The sequence below is a fragment of the Acomys russatus genome, unplaced genomic scaffold (assembly GCF_903995435.1).
Source record: "Acomys russatus unplaced genomic scaffold, mAcoRus1.1, whole genome shotgun sequence".
NCBI classification, from domain to species: Eukaryota; Metazoa; Chordata; class Mammalia; order Rodentia; family Muridae; genus Acomys; species Acomys russatus.
In genome coordinates, this window is record NW_026131662.1 from 1,797 (window position 1) to 15,370 (window position 13,574).

General features: G+C 36.2%; 1 pseudogene; it reads left to right on the forward strand.

Moving 5' to 3' along the window:
* Positions 1 to 8,961: 8,961 nt before the first annotated feature.
* LOC127186358 (vomeronasal type-2 receptor 116-like) lies at positions 8,962 to 11,177 on the forward strand (annotated as a pseudogene).
* Positions 11,178 to 13,574: the final 2,397 nt, after the last annotated feature.

Sequence of the window (13,574 nt, forward strand, 5' to 3'; positions counted from 1 at the left end):
CTCTTAACAGTCACTGGTCATTAATATCTCTCAACATCAATGGCCTCAATTCTCCAATAAGAAGACACAGACTAACTGAATGGGTGCATAAAGAAGATCCAACCTTCTTCTGCATTCAAGAAACACATCTCACCCATAATGAAAGGCATTACCTCAGGGTAAAAGGTTGGAAAAAATATTCCAAGCAAATGGTCACAAGAAGCAAGCAGGAGTAGCCATTTTAGTATCGAACAAAATAGACTTTCAACCAAAATTAATCAAAAGGGATGAGGAAGGACACTTCATATTCGTCAAAGGTAAAGTCAACCAAAGATGACATCACAATTCTGAACATCTATGCTCCCAATACAAGGGCACCCACATTTGTAAAAGATCTCCTAAAAAAGCTTAAACCACACATCGATCCCCATTCAATAATAGTGGGAGACTTCAACACCCTACTCTCACTAAAGGATAAGACATTGGAACAGAAACTAAGCCGAGAAATAACATCATTAACCAATGCCATGGGTCAAATGGATCTAATAGATATCTATAGAACCTTTAACCCAAACACGGAAGAATATAACTTCTTCTCTGCACCCCATGGAACCTTCTCCAAAATTGATCACATCGCAGGTTACAAAGCAAGCCTCATTAGATACAAGAGGATTGAAATAATACCCTGTATCCTATCAGATCACCATGCACTTAAGCTGCAATTCAACAACAACAGAAATGACAAAAAGCCTACATGTACGTGGAAACTAAACAACTCTCTGCTAAATGACACCTGGGACAGAGAAGAAATAAAAAAAGAAATCAAGGAGTTTCTGAAATTCAATAAAAATGAAGAAACCACATACACAAATTTGTGGGATACATTGAAAGCAGTGCTAAAAGGAAAATTCATAGGACTAAGTGCCTTTAAAAAGAAATTGGAAACATCGCACATAAGCATATTAATGACACAACTGGAAGCTCTAGAAAAAAAAGAGGCAGAAACACCCAAGAGGAGTAGACGTCTGGAAATAATCATTGTCAGGGCTGAAATTAACAAATTAGAAACTAAGAGAACAGTCCAAAGAATCAACAAAAGCAAAAGCTGGTTCTTTGAGAAAATCAACAAGATAGACAGACCATTAGCCAAATTAACTAAAAGGCAGAGAGACAGTATTGAAATCAAGAAAATCAAAAAGCAAAAGGGTGACATAACAACAGACACTGAAGAAATTCAAAGAATCATAAGATTCTACTTTGAAGGCATATACGCCACAAAATTTGAAAATCTAAAGGAAATGGACGATTTTCTTGATCAATTTCACTTGCCAAAGTTGAATGAAGAACAGATAAACAAGCTAAATAATCCCATTTTCCCTACAGAAATAGAAGCAAGCATTGATGGTCTCCCAACCAAAAAAAGCCCAGGGCCAGATAGTTTCAGTGCAGAATTCTACTATACCTTAAAGGGCGAGCTAATACCGATACTTTTCAAGCTACTCCAAAAGATAGAAATGGACGGAAAATTATCAAATTCATTCTATGAGGCCATAGTCTCATTGATACCTAAACCTCACAAAGACTCAACAAAGAAAGAAAATTTCAGGCCAATTTCTCTTATGAACATAGATACAAAAATACTAAATAAAATACTTGCAAAACGAATACAGGAACACATCGAAGATATCATTCATCATGACCAAGTAGGCTTCATTCCAGGCATGCAGGGATGGTTTAATCTACGGAAATCCATCAATGTAATCCACCATATAAACAAACTGAAAATAAAAAACCACATGATCATCTCCTTGGATGCAGAGAAAGCATTTGATAAAATTCAACACCCATTCATGTTTAAAGTTTTAGAGAGATCGAGGATATAAGGCACTTTCCTCAACATAATAAAGGCTATATACAGCAAGCCAATAGCCAAAATCAAAGTAAATGGTGAGATACTCAAGGAAATTTCTCTAAAATCGGGAACAAGGCAAGGCTGCCCAATCTCTCCATATCTCTTCAATATGGTACTCGAAGTTCTAGCCAGAGCAATAAGACAACAAAAGGAGATCAAGGGTATCCAAATAGGAAAGGAGGAAGTCAAATTATCCCTCTTTGCAGATGATATGATAGTGTACATAATTGACCCTCAAAATTCCACCAGAGAATTCCTAAAGCTGATAAACAACATCATCAAATTGGCTGGATACAAAATTAACTCAAAAAAGTCTGTAGCCTTCCAAAACACAAATGACAAGCTTGCAGAGAAAGAAATTAGGAAGCCCACACCCTTCACATTAGCCACAAGCAATATAAAATATCTAGGAGTTACCCTAACTAAGCAAGTGAAGGACTTGTTGGAAAAAATTTTCAAAACTCTGAAGAAAGAGATTGAAGATGACCTGAGAAGATGGAATGGTCTTCCTTGCTTATGGATTGGGAGAATTAACATAGTAAAAATGGCCATCCTACCAAAAGTAATCTACAGATTCAACGCAATCCCTATCAACATACCTACACAATTTTTTAAAGACATTGAAAGTTCAATCCTGAGCTTCATATGGAAAAACAAAAAACCCAGAATAGCTAAAACAATATTGTACAATAAAAGATGCTCCGGAGGAATCTCCACACCTGATCTCAAACTGTACTATAAAGCAATAGTAATTAAAAGTGCATGGTACTGGGACAGCAACAGGCTGGTTAATCAGTGGAATCGAATCGAAGACCCAGAGATGAATCCACACATATATCGTCACTTGATTTTTGACAAAGAAGCCAAATACATTCAATGGAAAAGGGATAGCATCTTCAACAAATGGTGCTGGTCTAACCGGAGGACTATGTGTAAAAAAGTGAAACTGGACCCATATTTGTCACCTTGTACAAAACTCAAATCCAAGTGGCTTAAAGACCTCAGCATAAAACCAGAGACACTAAGTCACTTAGAGGGAAAAGTGGGCAAGAGCCTGGAACATATTGGCACAGGAGACAACTTCCTGAATAGAACACCAACGGCCCAGGCTTTAATGTCAACCATTAATAAATGGGCCCTCATGTGGCTGAGAAGCTTCTGTAAGGCAGGAGACACTGTCAAGAGAACAAAGCGACTTCCTACAAACTGGGAAAAAAATCTTCACCATCCCTACATCTGACAAAGATCTAATATCTAAAATATATAAAGAATTCAAGAAATTAAACACCACCAAACCGAATAACCCAATTGAGAAATGGGGCTTGGAACTAAACAGAGAATTCTCAACAGAGGAATATCAAATTGCTGAGAAACACTTTAAAGAAATGCTCAACCTCCTTAGTCATCAGGGAAATGCAAATCAAAATAACTCTGAGATTCCATCTTACACCCATCAGAATGGCTAAGATCAAAAATTCAAGTGACACCACATGCTGGCGAGGATGTGGGGAGAGAGGAACACTCCTTCATTGCTGGTGGGAATGCAAACTAGTACAGCCACTTTGGAAATCTATCTGGTGCTATCTCAGAAAAATGGGAATAGGGCTTCCTCAAGACCCAGCTATTCCACTCCTTGGAATATACCCAGAAGATGCTCCAGCATACAACAAGAAAATTTGCTCAACCATGTTCATAGCAGCTTTATTCATAATAGCCAGAACATGTAAACAGCCTAATTGTCCCTCAGTAGAAGAGTGGATAAAGAAACTGTGGTACATATACACTATGGAATACTTCTCAGCTATTAAAAACAAGGAATTCCCGAAAGTTGTGGGTAAATGGATTGAGCTAGAAATGATCATAATGAGTTAGTTAACCCAGAAGCAGAAATAATCAAATGGTATATACTCACTTATATCTGCATACCATCCAAAGGAGCATGTCCCACGAAAGCCTTCATTTACCAGGAAACTGGGACAGAGGGGAGGGCATCCTATTGGGACTCTAAATGAGAGACGCATGGGAGAATAGCAAAATAAAAGGATACATTGGGTCCTAGAAGCCTACAAGTAGAACAACATGATAGGCAGATTTGGGCCCAGGGGTCCCGCTCAAACTAAGGCACCAGCCAAGGACAATAAAGGAGGTAAACTTTAAACCCCTTCCCAGATCTAGCCAATGATCAGAATATTCTCCACAGTTGAGTGGAGAGTGTGATATGACTTTCTCATGTACTCTGGTGCCTCACATTAGACCATGCCCCCTAGAGGGGGAGACCTGGTGGCACTCAGAGGAAGGACAGCCGGTTGCCAAGAAGAGACTGATATTCTATAAGAATATACATGGGGAGGTAATCCCCCTCAGTGACAGTCATAGGGAAGGGGAATAATGGGAAAATGGGGGGAGGGAGAGGGAGGAATGGGAGGATACAAGGGATGGGATAAACATTGAGATGTTACAAGAATAAATTAATAAAAAAAGAACAAATAAAAAAATTTTAAAAAAGAAAAAAAGAGTTATGCGAATCCGTTTATTACACACACACACACACACACACACACACACTCATTTGTTTGAATATATATATTTCCCACTGTATTTGTATTTCTATGTGTGTTTATGTGTGTCTGTGTTTATGTGTGTGTGCACAGATATGTGTACACTTGTGTGTATGTGTGTGTGTGCATGTGTGTTTCTGTCCATCTGACTATCTGTCTGCTTGTGGAAGTGAGCATGAATTCTCTGTGTTTCAATGCCCATGTGTATGTTTGTTTCTGTTTTGTGTATGTTTCTGATTGTATTTGTCAGTGCATATGTCTGTGTGTTCTGTGTTTCTGTATATTGGATTGCACATATGTATATCTTTTGTTCTCTCTGTGTGTGTATGTGTGTGTTTCTGTCTGTCTCTCTTTTGATGTTGTGAGCATAAATCTATTTTGTGTCAATTTTTCACAGTGTGATCATTTGTATCTCCTTATGTCTCTCTGTGTGTATTTGTCTGTGCATGTGTGTGTCTATGTATGTGTTTGGTATATTTCTGTATTTGTGTGTCTCTTTGGGTGTATATGTCTGTCTGTGCCTGTATGCTCATATGTGTATCTGGACATGTATATTAGTGTGTATGTAAATGAATATGTGGCTATATTATGTGAGTATCTCTATATAGATGTATGTCTCTCTGTGTGCAGATGTATGTGTGTGTGTGTGTGTTGCACATCTATATTTGATGTATATGGGCTTGTCTATGCTTGTGTTTCTTAGTTTCCCTTTAGAGAACTAAAATTATTCAAAAATTATGACAAATTACTATATCATATTGAGTTCATGGAAAATTTCTACCTGATACCTTCAATAAAATTGCTTTTCAGATAAAATCATTATACATTTTCTCCCATCAAGGAAGGGCATATGTATTATATAATATTGTCTGTTTTTCAGATTCACTCCTTGATGAAAAAGACCCACTTCACTAGTCCTAATGGAGACAAAGTGACCATGAACTAGAAAGAAAAACTTCAGAAAGAATATGACATTCTCTACATTTCAAATCTCCCACATGATTTTCAACTTAAAATGAAGATAGGAAGGTTTAGCCTAGATTTTCCACATGGTCAACAGCTGCATTTACCTGAAGACATGCTAGAGTGGGCCACAGGAAGTTGACAGTGGTTTGAAAGAACTGTACTTATTTCCATTCCATACAAAAAAACACTGTTTGTTTAATTGGTCCATTTATGTTTTTTTATAAATTAGTGAAATGAAATAAACTGTCACATAAGGAACCTATTTCTAGTCTCTTATGTTACATTTCTTATTTTCACTATTTTTATGTGACCTTTTGTTAGTCCTTTGAGGAGTTCATGCAACAGTTACACTGTATTTTACTATAAAAAAAACTGTGTTTTTGTTTTTAATATGCATATGAAACAACTTTTGACCACTCATTTATAATATTTCCAGTAAAGTGAACAATAGACTTGTAGTACCATTCTTATTACCATATAGTGATCTCCTCACTTATTATGAATCTGTGATAAAAAAGTTAAAGAGACTGAGGCTAAGTGTAATGATGCAGTAAATTAAAAATCCAAAAGCATTAGAAAACAAACTCATTGTTTCTTTTAGTTTTAATTATTTTTTAATTTAAAATTTTTATTTTACATCCCAGCCATAGCCCCATCCCTTGTGTCCTTCCAGGCCCACCCTCTCTCCTCCTTTCCCCTATGCCCCTTCCCTAGTCCTCAGAGAGGGGAGCCCTTCTCCCCTACACACTGACCCCAGCCTATCAAGCATCATAAGTATTGATTGCATACTCTTCCTTTGTGATTTGATAAGGTACCCCATCAAGGGGAAGTGATCAAAGAGAAGGCAACAGTGTTATTTCGTATGGTTGCTTAAGCTTTCTGACACGAATCTCCAAATTGTCAACCCTTCTAATCATAAATTAATAATTTTTGATACATATTACATATTCCATTAATTATTACTTTCTATTTTCTTTCTTTTTTATATGTTATGGGTTTTCTGTCTGGATATATGTCCATGCAACACTGGTGTATGTGGTGTGTATGGACATTAGAAGGGTGATGTCTATTCATGGAAATGTGAGCCAGCTTAAATATGCAAAATGGGTGCAGGTTGCCAAGAAGAGACTTGATACCATATAAGCATATACAGGGGGAAGGTAATCCCCCTCAGGAACAGTCATAGGGGAGGGGAATAAAGGGAAAATGGTGGAGGAAGAATGGGAGGATACAAGGGATGTGGTAAACACTGAGATGTAACAAGAATAAATTAATAAAAAAATAAAAATTTTTTAAAAAGGAGAGAGAAAAAGAAATCAATTGTTATTCACAGCTTGTCCATCCCTCAGCTCTAAATTATGCCATGTAAAGAAATTGTTCACTGCAGTATCCTTGCTTGGTCCTCTTAATTGTTGTATAGTTCATTCAAATTAATGAAGTTTTTTCTAGTTTCCTTCTCTGTGTTTGGAGGTAATGATAGTAATACATTTTTGCTGTGCAGTAATTTGTGAAATTAATTTCCATCATAGCTCCAGGGCATGTTATAGGTATGAATTTTGAATGTAGTTGGTTTTAAAGTACTCTATTCAAACTATGCAACCACAAAGTTGTTTAAATTTTAAAGATTTTAAGTCCAGGAATTCAGGTTGCTCATGTATTCTGGCATTTGCAGTTAATGGTCCTTCTCAGAGTGATGAGGGGAATCATTGTTATGCAGAGGAACACAGAATCTGAAGTTTAGCTACTGAGATACACACGCACTCGATGGCAGCAGTGATATGTCATGTGTGTTCTAAGCACAGCTTGATTGAGCATTACAAAAACTTGCACCAGAATAGTACTCATTATTAAAAAATATAGAACCATTGCCCTGCTTCCAGATAGGCATATCAGGATACATGCAGAAGCAAACAAACATAAAAGTGATGCTATCAAATCTACCTAGCTCAAAATGTTGGTCATAGTCTTAAATGAGAGTATGTTCAATGATATGCTAAATACATAATTCAAAGAATGATTATTAGAATGCTCTATGATAAGTGAAGAGACATAAATTTCCTCGGGAAGGATAAGAGGGATCACAAAAACTACCATAAAATAAGTCACTGAAAAAGCATGAGAAAAAGAAAATCCATGAAAGCACAAAATAATAAAAATATTCAAACAGAAAATATATAAAGGAAAAACAAAATAAATGAAATAAAATTCTAAGTAAATAGTCTCAGCAAGACAATAGTTCAAGATAAAGACAGGATGGCAAAGCTTGAATATTATGCATAAGTATTAGAAAAGTCAGACTTTAAAAATAAAACAAAACATAAGATTCAAAATATAGGAGACTTGAGGGTTTCTGATCAAACGATCAGAATTACAGTCCAGATCACAAGAAGAAAAGAAGGACACACTCAATTCATCAACACTGTATCCAGGTATAATGTAATCATAAATTTCAAGTGAGATGTGTGCCCATTGAGATACAACAGTCATTTATATAGCAAACATTCAAAATCAGTAAATGAACAACCCTTGGCATATTTAACTTAAAAACTATTTTGTAAGAAAGACGTACATTTGAAGGCTGCAGTATTGAAGACTCTGTCATAGCAAGTTCCCATCTGTATATTAGTCAATGTCACTATGATCATTCTTACAGGAGGAGGGTTATAGTGATGTATTTCAAACATTTAACAGCCAACCACAGTAACTATAAACAGAAAAGTTATTCCTCATAATAAAAGGATACAGAACAGAGTTCAATAATAGACACAATCACAGGAATTCATAAGCACTGAAAAATCACTATGAAAGACACTGGTTGAACCACTTCACATAATGAATGCAAGAATTAAAGGAACACATAAAAAGCACTGAGCTCCAGAGAAAAGCAACTATTAAAAAGCTATTAAGTGCTACAATATCAACAACTAGACAATATTCACAAAATAATATGCAGTAATAATTTAATGTTAATGTTCACATTCTTTGATAAAAATCCATAGACAAGAAGATCGGTTCAATAAAACAACAAAAATATCCCAAAACTTTTTTTGTTACTTTCATGGGAAAAATGTTATTTTTAACCTGAATGGAATCCGTCTATAAAAATGTGGGTGATATATGAAGTGGAAACAAACAAACAAACAAATGAACAAACAAACAAAATCCACGAAATTATTCACTTTGACGGACATGGATAGAATAATTCTGAAGTAAACACCTATCAAGGTAATTCAACAGCACACCAGAATTTTTGTTCTCTACACCCAAGTATATTTCATTCAATAAATGCAATCATGTTTCAAAAATGCAGAGCAGTTAAGTGAGATAAAACATGTAAATACACTCTAAGATAAAATTATATGATTATACAAAAATATTCATAAATATATTATAAATAAGTCCATCATCTATTCAGAGTAAAAATAGAAACATGTTGGAATAAAAAGAACAGGTAATATCTTGATAGAATAGGATTTTTATGGCAAACAGACTGAAAGCATTGTACTAGAATGAGAGAAAAATATAAAAAAGTCAATTAAAATAAGAATGAAGCCAGGTATGTGTGGTGCATGTTTTAATCCAAACAGTTTGTAGGCAGATTTAGAAAATTCTCTTTTGACATGTGTCCAGTTTGGCCTATATAGCTAATACAAGGTTGCCAGTGTGATGTAGAGACCATGCCTAAAATACTGAACAGAAATGGGACAACAATATGTGCCGTCTCCACTCTTCTTCAAAATGGTCATTAAAATCTTACCAAGTGCCTAGCCAGAGATTGAGATAGCTACTGGGACTTCCTACTGGTACTCTAGGTGAGAGAGGTAAGGATGAATGTGGAAATAGAAGGACCCAGAAGGTACTAGAAACCTACAAGAAGACAACTAAGGCTGGCAGAGCTGGACTCAGGTCGGTCAGCTAAAAATCCTGTACTAACCAAGGACAATACATGTAGTAAATATAGAACCCCTATCTAGATCTAGACAATGGACACCACTTTCTCCACAATTGTGTGGACAGCAGGGACTGACTCAGACATGAACTCTGGTGCCCCCTACTTCCACTTATTGGGGAGACCTGTTAATGCTCAGAGGAAAACTTAACAGTGATAGACTTAGTACTTCTCATGATCAAGACTCGGGGATTCTTTCTCCAAACCACCAGATTAGAACATAAAAAAGGACAGATTAATCATTATTTTTAATTTTTTACAAATTTCAAACCTTTAAATTAAATTAAAATTTTATAACAGTAAAATTTACTTCTCACGCTCACATTCCTATGTTTCCCAAATTTACGAGCAAATCTGTTACATTTATTTGTACACACAAGTATAAACACACACACACACACAAACACAAACACGCACACACTAATGATTTATTTTACTGTTCCTTAGATATAATTATGTTTGTGATGGGAACTAGAAAAGCTATCACTTTTCTTCCCCTAAGCAGAACTCAGTCTCCATCTCTCATAAAGCATTAATTGAACAGTCAGTGAACTTAGGAGGCACTGAATGCATGGAAAAAGGGATTTTACAAGACAGTCAGTTACACTGTGGTTAATGCGTTTAGATTTTGTCAATTTTCCAGACTCAGAATGATGTAAGAAATCTGCTTTCTGGGGGCATGGTAAATTATTTCATCAACACTGTTAAATAGACAAATTTTGGGTTATTTTTTCCTATAAAGATAATAAGAATTAATAAATAGAAGCATTGTTGTACAACAATTGTCTTCAATTATAGTATCAGCAATAAAATGAAGGTATTGCAAAGCTTTTCCAATAGAGTTATTGAAATGTCTTGTCAAAAAATTGCTGAAGCTGTACTAACGAATCTGTTCTGTCTCATTCAGACATGGATCAGTGTGTGAAGTGTCCAGAGGACCAGTATGCCAAAACAGAGCAGAATCACTGCATCCACAAAGCTGTGATCTTTCTAAGCTATGAAGACCCTTTGGGGATGGCTCTGGCATTAATGGCCTTGGGTTTCTCTGCCCTCACATCTCTGGTTCTTGGAGTGGTTTTGAAGCACAATGACACTGCCATCATAAAGGCCAATAATCGTGCTCTGAGCTACATCTTACTCATGTCACTCATGTTCTGTTTCCTCTGTTCCTTGCTCTTCATTGGCCATCCTAACTCAGTCTCCTGCATTCTGAAGCAAATCACATTTGGAATTGTATTCACTGTGGCTATTTCCACTCTGTTGACCAAAACAATCACAGTGGTTCTGGCTTTCAAAGTCACAACTCCTGCAAGAAGGATAAAGTATATTCTGGTTTCAGGAACACTTAACTACATCATCTCTCTCTGTACACTCATCCAAATTATTCTCCTTTCTATCTGGCTAGGAGGTTCTCCTCTCTCTGTTAATATTGATACAGACTCTGAGCATGGCCACATTATTATTGTCTGTCACAAGGGTTCGGTTATAGCATTTTACTGTGTCCTAGGATACTTAGGCTTCCTGGCCCTGGGAAGCTTCATTTTGGCTTTCTTGGCCAGTAACCTGCCTGATATATTCAAGGAAGCCAAGTTCTTGAAATTCAGCATGCTGGTGTTTTGCACTGTGTGGATCACTTTTCTCCCTGTCTACCATAGCACCAAGGGCAGGGTCATGGTGGCTGTGGAGATTTTTTTTTAACTTGTCTTCCAGTGTAGGGATGCGGGGGTGCATCTTTGTTCCCAAGTGTTACACAATTGTATTCAGGCCACACAGAATTTCCATTCCAAAGACCAGGGAGAAATCATATTCCTAAAGGCATGTCTCCCAAATCCATTTTTGAAATTAATTTATTTAATCACTTTACATCCTTGTTGTACACTCAATATCTTCTTTCTTTCCAGTCCCATCCTCCTCCCTCTCTCCCATCATCTCTCCCCTATTCCTCAGATAAGTGAAGATCTTCTTCTCATCCACCCAGCTCACCAAGTTGCATCAGGACTGAGCATGTCCTTTTTATCTATGGCATAAGAAAATAGTTCCATGATGAAGAATTTGTCAAAAGGCTGGCAACACAGCCCATGTCAGGAACAGTTTTCAGGCCTCTAACTAGAAGACCTACATGAAACGTGTTTACCATTATCTATATCTGTGTAGGAGACCTAGGTCAAGTTCATACATAGTCCATGGTTATTGCTTCAGTCTCACGAAGCCCCTCTGGGCCCTGGTTAGCTGTTTTTGTTGATCTTCTATTGGATCTCTTATTACCTGAAGGCCCTTTTCTCTTTCATTTCACTTTTCTACAGAATATTTATGTATCACTCCATGTTTGACTACGCATCTCAGGATTTGTTTTGAATCACTGCTGGGTGAAGTTTTTCAGATGATAACTCATCTCGGCTCCTGTATGCAACAGGGGAGAGTATCATTAACAGTGTTGATGGTTGGCTGTCTTCCTTCGGTTGGATCTTGAGTAGCGCCAAGTATTCTGACTAGTAAATTAATTCTAACCAACAACTATAAAGTTTGTTCATGACCAACAAATGTTGAGTGATAGTACAAGTTTTATCTGATTTTAGAATGATTCTCACTGTTTCCTCTAATGGCGTTATAGCAGTCATTGCTACTACAGTTGTCTACATAATCCCAGTAGACTTGCTCTTATCCACTTATATCACAGTTTATCACTATTCGGGCATAGTGTGGTGCAAAATGTAAATGTTCTTTTCTTCTCTAAAATAAAAAACATTTGCAATAACATCAAAGGTCTTTTAATAGCTGAGTGAATGAGTTTGAAGCCTGTTGAATGGTAATTTAAAAATTGGCAGATGCTTTTGGGAGAGCATACTCCTGTTTTCACATGATTGTTTAACAATGTTCGTACATGCTGGGGCAAGCCAAGGGAATCCTGATGTTATACAATGAGTTAGAATATTTAAACCCAGAAGAAAGAGTGATAGCTAGATAAACAGAAAGAATACTGAAGAAGATGGATTGGCATCTCAAGAGTTAATGTCATGTCATGTCATGTCCTGTTCTTGATTAAGACATGATTCACTACTCAGCTCTGAAAAAAATGATAGTAACAACCATGTGTAACAATAGCTGCAACGTAGAAGATGTCCTATTCTGGGCTACATGGTTACCTGAATTTAATTGTGCACAAAACAAAACACAAAGACACACACACACACATTAATAACAGATAGTGAATAATGTTTAAAATTAGAGGAGAACATTTTTGTGACTCTGCATAAGGATGCTGCTTTTTGATGTACAGTTAAGTTGCCAGACTAAGTACCTACCTAAAGAGATATTTGGGAAGAGATGACTGAGACTCATTTTATGCATACCACATATTAACCCTCAATGTTAAATCTACCCATAAGAGACACAGTTGAACGATTGACAAGAGAATAAAATATTGTTAAAGTAGTCTCTTTAGCATGTTTTAATTTTAGATGACTATGATGATCAAAACTCTCTGCAGTTCTCATATTTCTATTGAAGGAAAAGCGTGGATCTTAAACAGCAGCATTTCCCTAAGAACTACCAAAAAACATTATTGTTTGTTTGCTTACTTAATCTTTATTTGTTTGTCTGTTTTATAAATATTCCTAGATCCAGGTTATAAGGATTATATTTCTTTTTGAAGTAAGTATTTTATTTTCATTTCCTGTATAAGGCTGTTTTATAATATGCTTGCAATGATCACAGAGACTTGAAAACAGATTCCAATCCCATGATCTGCCAGTAAAATGATTGAAGGCTGGCACTTGGGTGCTGGGTAGAGATTTTATTATATGCTCTTTAATTACTTTGCAACATGTTTTATGTTTTAGTTCATGGATATCAGTATACATCTTCTACAAGTTGGTTACCTTCTCAAGTACATAATCTAGGGGTGGGTTCATGAGGATAAAAGGCCATCAGCCCAGTGGCAAGGGACTTAAATACTGAGCTATTAAAAACACCACAAATGTCCTCTAAGAACTTTCATTTCATTACATAAGGTGATGGGAAAAGAAGTGAAAAAAATCTACCTGTGTGCCATGTGTATTGAGTCAACATTAAATAAACAATCATGTGACTAATATCATCTATATGGAGGGTAATATAATTTGAGTAATTTTTGCTAATAACTTTCACTATTACAACCATTCCAGGTACTATTTCATGACTGTGTTAACTGGGTGCTATATTTAACAACATT